This window comes from Falco naumanni, chromosome 6, assembly GCF_017639655.2.
Source record: "Falco naumanni isolate bFalNau1 chromosome 6, bFalNau1.pat, whole genome shotgun sequence".
NCBI lineage: Eukaryota > Metazoa > Chordata > Aves > Falconiformes > Falconidae > Falco > Falco naumanni.
Genome location: NC_054059.1, coordinates 71,617,465 through 71,624,926, shown reverse-complemented (window position 1 = coordinate 71,624,926; position 7,462 = coordinate 71,617,465). Strand labels below are relative to the sequence as shown.

Genomic DNA, 7,462 nt, shown 5'->3' with positions numbered 1-7,462 from the left:
GGGCATAGCAATATTTCTTGGGATTAGTATTAATAAGAGCCTCCTGCCCCCTCCTCTCCATCCCCCTGAGCTGAGCCCAAGGGAGGCAGCCGGGCCCCAGCGGGGTACCAGGCCTCCTGCCTTTGGGTGTGAGGTGATGGCGTCTCTTCATCCCAGCCATTCCGCAAGCAATAAATGGGATGTTTATTTATTTGGGGTTACTTAGATCTTATTTCTCTCTCCCATGCTGCAGCTCGTTAATGGAAAAGCTGTTTTGCTGGCTGTCTAGGTGAGGGCCGTGTGCTGCAGAGGGATGCTCAGAGTGTAGTGCAGCAGGGCAGGGATCTGCCTGTGGGGGTGGAGGTGATCCCAGATAGAAGGGACCCCAAATCTCTTCCTCTTTCCCCCTTTTATTCATTAAACAGGACCCCTCTGGCAGTTCAGATTCTCCTGGAGGTCCCGGATGTGGAGGCACCTGCCCAGGGTTGAACAGGCGACCGTGGGCTACCAAACTGAAAGGCTGAGGTTTTTATTTTGGGGTGGATTTTAATATTCATTGCCCACCTGGTGCTGAGTGTGGGTCCTTCGGGGGGGGAGGGGGTCCTGCCTGCGCCACTGTAAAGGGACGGGTGAGAAATCTCCACGAACAAAGGAGAGGATGCGGGAGCCCGCAGCGAAAGAGCTTTATTGGCACTGCACGACCCGGCAGGCTCCTTGCAGCATCTGCACCTGCCGGGATTGAAAGCCCAGGGAGGGCTGCCCTGAAATACCTGCAGCACCCCGGGTGTGGGGTGCAAAGAGACGTCCCAGGGAACCCGAGCTGCTGTCAGTGCTCCCGCAGGCACAGTCCCATAGGTGAGGGTCTGTGCGCAGAGCTGCAAAGAGAGATGGACCCCCCCCATGCTGTCATCAAAGGGCCCCCCCGCCTTGGCACAGCTCTGCAGCCACCCTGCGGGATGGGGGACCATCCGCTCCAGTAAGGCCTGTCCTTGCCTGGTGCAAGGCACCTGCTGGGAGCACTGGGACAGTCACTGGGCCGGCCACAGGGATGAAGGGATGCAGGGCAGGTTGGCCTCCAGCTGCAAAGAGAAGGGAAGGGAGGAGAAGCGGTGGGAGAGCAGCAGGCGGGTGAAGGGCCCCAGCAGGGAGATGGGCAGGGGGTAGTGGTGGGGTCCCAGGCACCTCTCTGGTTAAAAAGGTGGAGAGAAAAAAAATAAAGAAAAATAAAAGCGTGAAAAAGGAGGGGAAAATATAAACCAGTGGGGTGGTGGCGGAGCAGCCCCTGCGCTGCAGGCAGCTCTGCAGGGGCACCCGCTCCGCATTAGGCCGCGGGGTTGCAGCATCCTTCCATCACTCTCCCCTCCCGCCGCTTCGGGCTTCCATTTTTTTGAATTTTATTTTATTTTCTGAATAATTCAGGTGCTGGTTCCCCCCTCCTTTCCTTCCCCCTCCCTCCCCTCGGCTTCTCGCGCACACACGCCTCTCGCCAGGGCTGTGTAAGGAGTATAATGAGGCAGCCGATGGGTAATTGGGATCTTTTGTAGGGAGGATGTATGGTCAGGGCAGCTGCCGGGGGGGGGGGGGGGGGGGGGGGGGGGGGGGGGCAGCTGGGGGGGACAGCATTACCATACAAAGGGAACAAATGACATGTTTATCCCTCCAAGAGATTTATGCCCGGCCTCGCCCTGCAGACACAGGGCTTCCCCCCTTCTTCTCCCTGGCACTTTTGATTGAAATTATAAGGATTAAAGGAGAGGGTGGGTGGAGGGGAAAGACAAACAAACAGCCACCGGAAAAAAAATAATGTAACAATACAGTTTAAAAAAATAAAGAAAAAAGCGGCTTTGCCCCAGCCTCCCCCCTGCCGGGGGAGCAGCGTGAGCCCCGGTGACCCCAAGACATGCCCTTGCTTTAGCAGGGGAAAACGCAGCCCTCTGCGGAGAAAAGGAGAGAGAAAAGGCAAAGCACAAAGCGGCGGCACCGGCGCAGTCGCGGGGGCAGCAGCCGCGTCCCCCGCGGGGCCCGCCCGCGGTCACCCCCGAGTGACAGCTCCAGGTTTCATTCCCCGGCTGCCTGTGCGCACGGGGACCCCCCCTCCCCTTTTTTTTCCCGGAGACCCCCTCAAAAGGTGCCGTGTCGTCTTCCCCCCCCATCCCACCCCTCTCCGCCCCCCTCCCCGCGCTGCGGGTGCCACCTGCGCCGGTGCGCAGCGCTGCCTGCGCGCCCCGCGGCCGAGCTGGGGGGGTGGGTAAGGGGGTTCCGCGGGTGCGGAGAGCCGCGGAGCAGCCTCCGGCCTCGATGCTGGTCAGCCTCGTTCTTGGCATTCACCGCGTGCCTTAATTGTATGGACATTTAAATCAAGGTCCGCTGTGAACACGGAGAGAGGGGCCTTTCCTCGGGAGGAAAAGAAAAATGTATATAAGAAGAGGGGGGAATTATTAAATTAAAAAAAAAAAAAGGAGGTGGGAAGGAGAGGAGGTGGGAGAGGGGGCCGCGCTGCCCACCGCCCCCGCGGAGCCCAGCCTTTGTTCTCCGCGCCCCGCGGAGGGCTCGGCGCGCCCTGCCCGATGGGCGGGGGGGGGGGGGGGGGGAAGGGGGAGGATAAAACCCAACCACCCCCCCACCCCCCCCACGGTCGGAAAAAAATTTCTGTAAAATAAAATAAAGCCAAGGCTGTGGGGTGCTGCCCCGGGAAGGGGCGGCGGGGGCGGCGCTGCCCCGTTACCTGCCCGCCGTCCGTGCCCGCCGCTGCCCGCTCTGCCGCCTGCCCCGAGCCCCGCCGCGCTGCTATAAAGGGGGGGTCTGGAGGAGCGCAATAAACCTTCCCCCGTTCGCCTGCTGCAGTCAATCCTTTCGCTCAGATCCCAAGTGGTGCAAAAAAAAGAGGAGAGGGGCCCATCTGGCTTCTCATCAGCTTTGTCAAGTCTTGCATACGCTAAAATGCTAATGACCTAGATAGCTCATGCAAAATGCAGCAGAGAGAGAGGGAGGGAGCAGCGAGGGAGGGAGGGAGGGAGGGGGAAAGGCAGAGGGAGGGGGAGAGCCCGGGTGCATCACCCCTCCTCCCCATCACCCCCCCCCCCCCCTCCCCAGCCCTTGCTGGCCAATGCACCTTGGTAGGTACGAGCCGGGCTTTGATTTGAAAGGTCACCCGGGTACCACGGCGGGGGGTGACGGGCAGAGCTCACGGCTAAACCGCCCTGGCACTCCCCCCCCGCCCCAGCCCTCCGAGGGGGGAAGAAAGGGCGCGGAAGGGGGGGTGCGCAGCCCCCATTGCACCCCCCCTCCCCCCCGGAGATGCTGAGGGGTGTCATGCCGCCCTCCCCCCCTTCCCTTCCCGGCCCGACCCCAACCCCAACACCCCCCCCCCTCCCCCCCCCAAACAACAAGAGGAGCGAAGGAAATACCCCCTGCGGCAGCCCCGCCATGGTCCCTCCGTCCGGCAGCCGGTGCAGCAGCGCGGCCAGGCGCGTAATCCCGCGGAAGATGCTTGAGGGAGGGAATTCCCCCCCCCCGCGCTATGCGGAGGAGAGGTGAAAATGATATGTATGTATATATATATATATAAAAATATATATATAAAAAAAAAAGAAGGAAGGGGGGGTGTGTGGATCAAGCCAGGCCGGCGGCGGGGAGCGGAGCAGGCGGCCGGAGGGGTGCGGAGGGAGCGCGCAGCGCGGAGCAGCCGGGAGGGCACTGCGCGGAGAGAGGAGCTGTCAGCGGCGCCTTCTCATTTATCATTAGCCAGCCCTAATCTTGCTCGCTGTCCTCCTTCGGTGATGTTGATCCACTTTCCCTCCCTCCTCCCCCAGCCTCTCCCCCCCCCCCCCCCCCCCCTTTCCCCGCACACCCCCTCCCCGTAAAGGATTATTCAGCCAAAAAAAAAAAAAAAAATAAAAAAAAAAATCACAGCTGCTGACTCCGTGCGCCGAAAACAAGGCGGCTGCAGCCCTCGCCCCCAGCCCCTCTCCCGCAGAGATGCTCCGGGTGTTGTCCGCAGAAATGCTGCCTTTTAAAACAAGGAGCGACCCGCGGGGAGAGAGCCTCCAGCCCTGCCCAGCTCCCCCCGCCGCCCCCCGCCGCCTCCCGCACCCTCCACCCGGCTGAAGGGGGGGGGGGGGGGAAACCCCTGCCCTACCTCCCCCCCTCCCCGCCCCCCCCGGCCTCCCCTAGCCCTGCTGCGGAGAAAGGATGCTGCAGAGCTGGGTACAGCTTTGCAAGGGAAAAAAAAAAAGAGAGAGAGAAAAAAAATATAATAAAGGACCAGTTTGGGATGAGGCTTTGCTTTCTGCCCCCCCAACACTGCTGGTTTCATGGCTACGCTACTGTAATTATGAATTCTTCTTCTTGCGACTTGTGTGTGCGTGTGTGGAGGGGCTGGGGGTGGAAGTGGCTGTGTTTTGCGGCTGACATCACTGCAGTGGCGTGGAGCTGACAGCTCCTAGGGCTGCGTTCAGGCTGCAGTGGTTCCTCAGCTTTTTTTGCAGCCTCTCTGCTGACAATTGTCAGGGAAAGGGGGGAGACAATAATAATAATAATAGTAATAATAATAATATTAATAATAATAATAAAACTAAAATAATAAAACCAAACTGCAACCACTACACCCCCCACACTGCGTTCAAGGTGGATTTCAAAGGAGAAGAGCATGCTTTTTGTTTATGGCAAGGTCCTGATGTATACTGGTGATAAGAAATGCATGCTTTGGCTATCTATACATTTATATCCAGGGATATCTATATATTCCTAGCATTACTAGTGCTTCCTGGAGCGCCCTGTTAGACCCTGTGACCTTGTCAGGGTGCTGCACATCATAACCCAGGCTAAACCCCTGGCTAAAGCAGGCTCTGAAGGCAGGAAATCCTTTATTACTCGCCGGGTGATTTCGTGTCAAGGGCATGTGCCCACTCCTGGGATCTCTGCACAAGCTGCAGCTACCGTGCCGTTGAGATCATTTCAGCTACGTATCGCGCCGCATCGCATGTATATTCCTTCCCATTGCATGAAGAGAGATACATGCTTCCCCCCCCACCCGCCCCAGCCTCCTAATCGAGGCCTAGAAGTTGCTGAGAAAAAACTGCATGGAAGCATGAGTGCAGGGTTCATAGCCTGAGCACAGACTGTGTGTGTGTGTCTGTGTTCAGAGACAAGCAGAAGCATCCGGCTCTGAATAAGCACAAGGGCCCTGTGCGCATTGCCCCCCCCCCCCCCCCCCCCCCCCCCCCCCCCCCCGCCGGCAAGGCGCTTGAAATCTTCGTGCTGAGCCAGCTGAGAGCCACGGCCCTTTCTTCTTAGTGCTGTTTAACAGTAGTACCATTTTGTTTCCATTACGTTAATGACATTTCATCTAATGCACCAAATCGGAGGAGTTTTCAAGGAAATACTGGAAATTAGCTGTTGAAAATTGTTCAGCAGAGTCACCAGCCCAGCCACAAAAATCTCCCCGCCTGCACTTTATAATGCCTCCCCTCCAAAAATTTGATGCTGCAATATTATTTGCCTTAAAAAAAAGCAAGCCCTATTTACCCTGAACAAACAGCTTCCCATATACCTTCTTTAAACGTTTTGCGATTCAGATAAGAAATCATATAGCACAGATTTCAAAGGTTTCCCTGACAGAAGCCAACAGCCAGAGCATCCCTCTGAGACTGCTGTGCTTCAAACCGCAGCTGGAGCCAGGGGCCGCAGGAGCATCAGCCCCGGCCCGGCTGGCAGCTGCCCGATGGGGACCACACCGGCAGCCTGCCCGCGGAGGGGGTTGCAGTGTCATGTTATTTATCTCCCCCTTGGTTTTCTGTCTTGGACATTTATAAAGAGCTGAGCTATTTTACTTTGAAAATAAATATATGTGTTTCACGGGAGGTAACTTGGTTGGAGGTGAAAAGTTGTCATTTCACTACCTCACCAAAATTACTTCAATATATTTTGTTCCGTAGGTAGCAGTGCTTTACCTCTCTGTAAGACCTTCCTTTAGAGGATCCCAAAATGCTTTGGGATTCTCCATGAGCACTGATCCCAAGTGGCAATTTGAAGGAAGTAAACGCAATTCCCCATTCACACAAGCGGGGAAAGTGAGGATGAGGGGCCTCAGGGAGATTTTTTGCCATCCATCCTTCGTGGCTTCAAATGGAAGTGAGATGCCTACAGAGCCGAGCCGTAGAGATGGAGCCACTGCTGAAAACCAGGGGGGCAGCTGGAGGTGCAAACCTAGACCGGGGCTCACATTGCCCACAGTGCTAGGCAAAATGTCTTCGCAAAACGGACACAGGAATTTCAGCCTGAATTTCAGCCTACTCACATGGGGGCTGGGTGCCGCATTATAAACCTGGGCTGGATTAATGCTCAAAGGCATCTTTCAGGGTCTTTTCTAGCTCATACTCTTGCCTGCTCCCCATCACGTTTACCGGGGATATTTAAAGCCCGCTTCAACCCGCTTGAAAATACATTACGCTCCCTTAAAAACATAAATCCTTGGACTTAACTGATGATCCATTCCCTCCCTCTGCACTATTAGCACATTAAGAAATTAAACGATAAAACTCCTAAAGATCCGATTGACCAGAATTGCGCCGCTCCATATGGCATGGCATATGTGTCCAGCCCTCCTGTGCGCCCTGTTTGGGATCGCCTGGACACGCACTCGGGCAGGCTGGGATGGGAAAAGGGTTTCAAGGCAAATTCGCGTGGTTTTAGAGTTACTTCCCCCCCCCCCAACATTTCACTTCTCTGCTCCACCTCCAGCGCTGGAAGAAAAACTGTAGAGGTGATGTATGCCCCTAAATAAGGATGGAGAGCTTTGCTTTGCTGGAGGAGGTCAGGTGAGGCTATTTAACGCTTTGCAGCACGGCTCCTAAAAGATGATGGGCTTAAGAAAACAACCCTGAACCCCAAAGCTACATCCCTGAAATCAGCTTAATGACTGCTGGAGCCACTGGCAGAGGTGACTCTGGGGGAACAGGTCCCTGCGGGTGGGTGCTGAGCACCCAGCCGGTGGGGGAAAGGCCCTTTTCTGCCCTACCCGCTCCATGATAAATCACATTGCAGCAAACAATAGGCTCTGGGCCTTGCTGGGAGTTTTCCCCCAGCAACAACAGCAGGGTTTCTAAAACCTTTTACAAGCTTTTTCTTTGTTTTTGTGAAATTTAAAGGTCTTTTTTTTTTCTTTTTTTTTTTTCTCCTGGGGCTCACTCAGGTGAGGTTTTTTTTCTGGGTGCTGGGAGATGCGAGGGGGTGAAGGCTGCAGAGCTGGAGACAGCAGCACCTCACTGGGTTCAGCCCCATGCCTGGCTCGGCAGGGATGGACAGACAGAGCCTGTATCGAAAAACTTTAACTCTAAACACTACCTAAACCAGCTTAGCGGGGATATACATGAAGGAAGGGATTAACCCCCCTCGCCTCAGAACCAGGAGCAACAAATCCCATTAACTCCCCATCCCTGGGAGGGGAAACTCCGCATCCACTGGTCCCTGAAATAGGGACCCA

The 7,462-nt window shown here is 56.0% G+C and overlaps 1 long non-coding RNA gene across 2 annotated transcripts; it reads right to left on the bottom strand.

Moving 5' to 3' along the window:
* Positions 1 to 647: 647 nt before the first annotated feature.
* LOC121090753 lies at positions 648 to 3,307 on the bottom strand. Of its 2 annotated transcripts, none has more exons than XR_005828706.1 (2): positions 2,705 to 3,307; positions 648 to 2,373 (listed from the first exon to the last, which is right to left on the bottom strand). It is a non-coding gene; the product is annotated as an uncharacterized LOC121090753 (long non-coding RNA). The 2 variants fall into 2 exon arrangements; XR_005828705.1 differs by having other exon boundaries at positions 648 to 2,368.
* Positions 3,308 to 7,462: the final 4,155 nt, after the last annotated feature.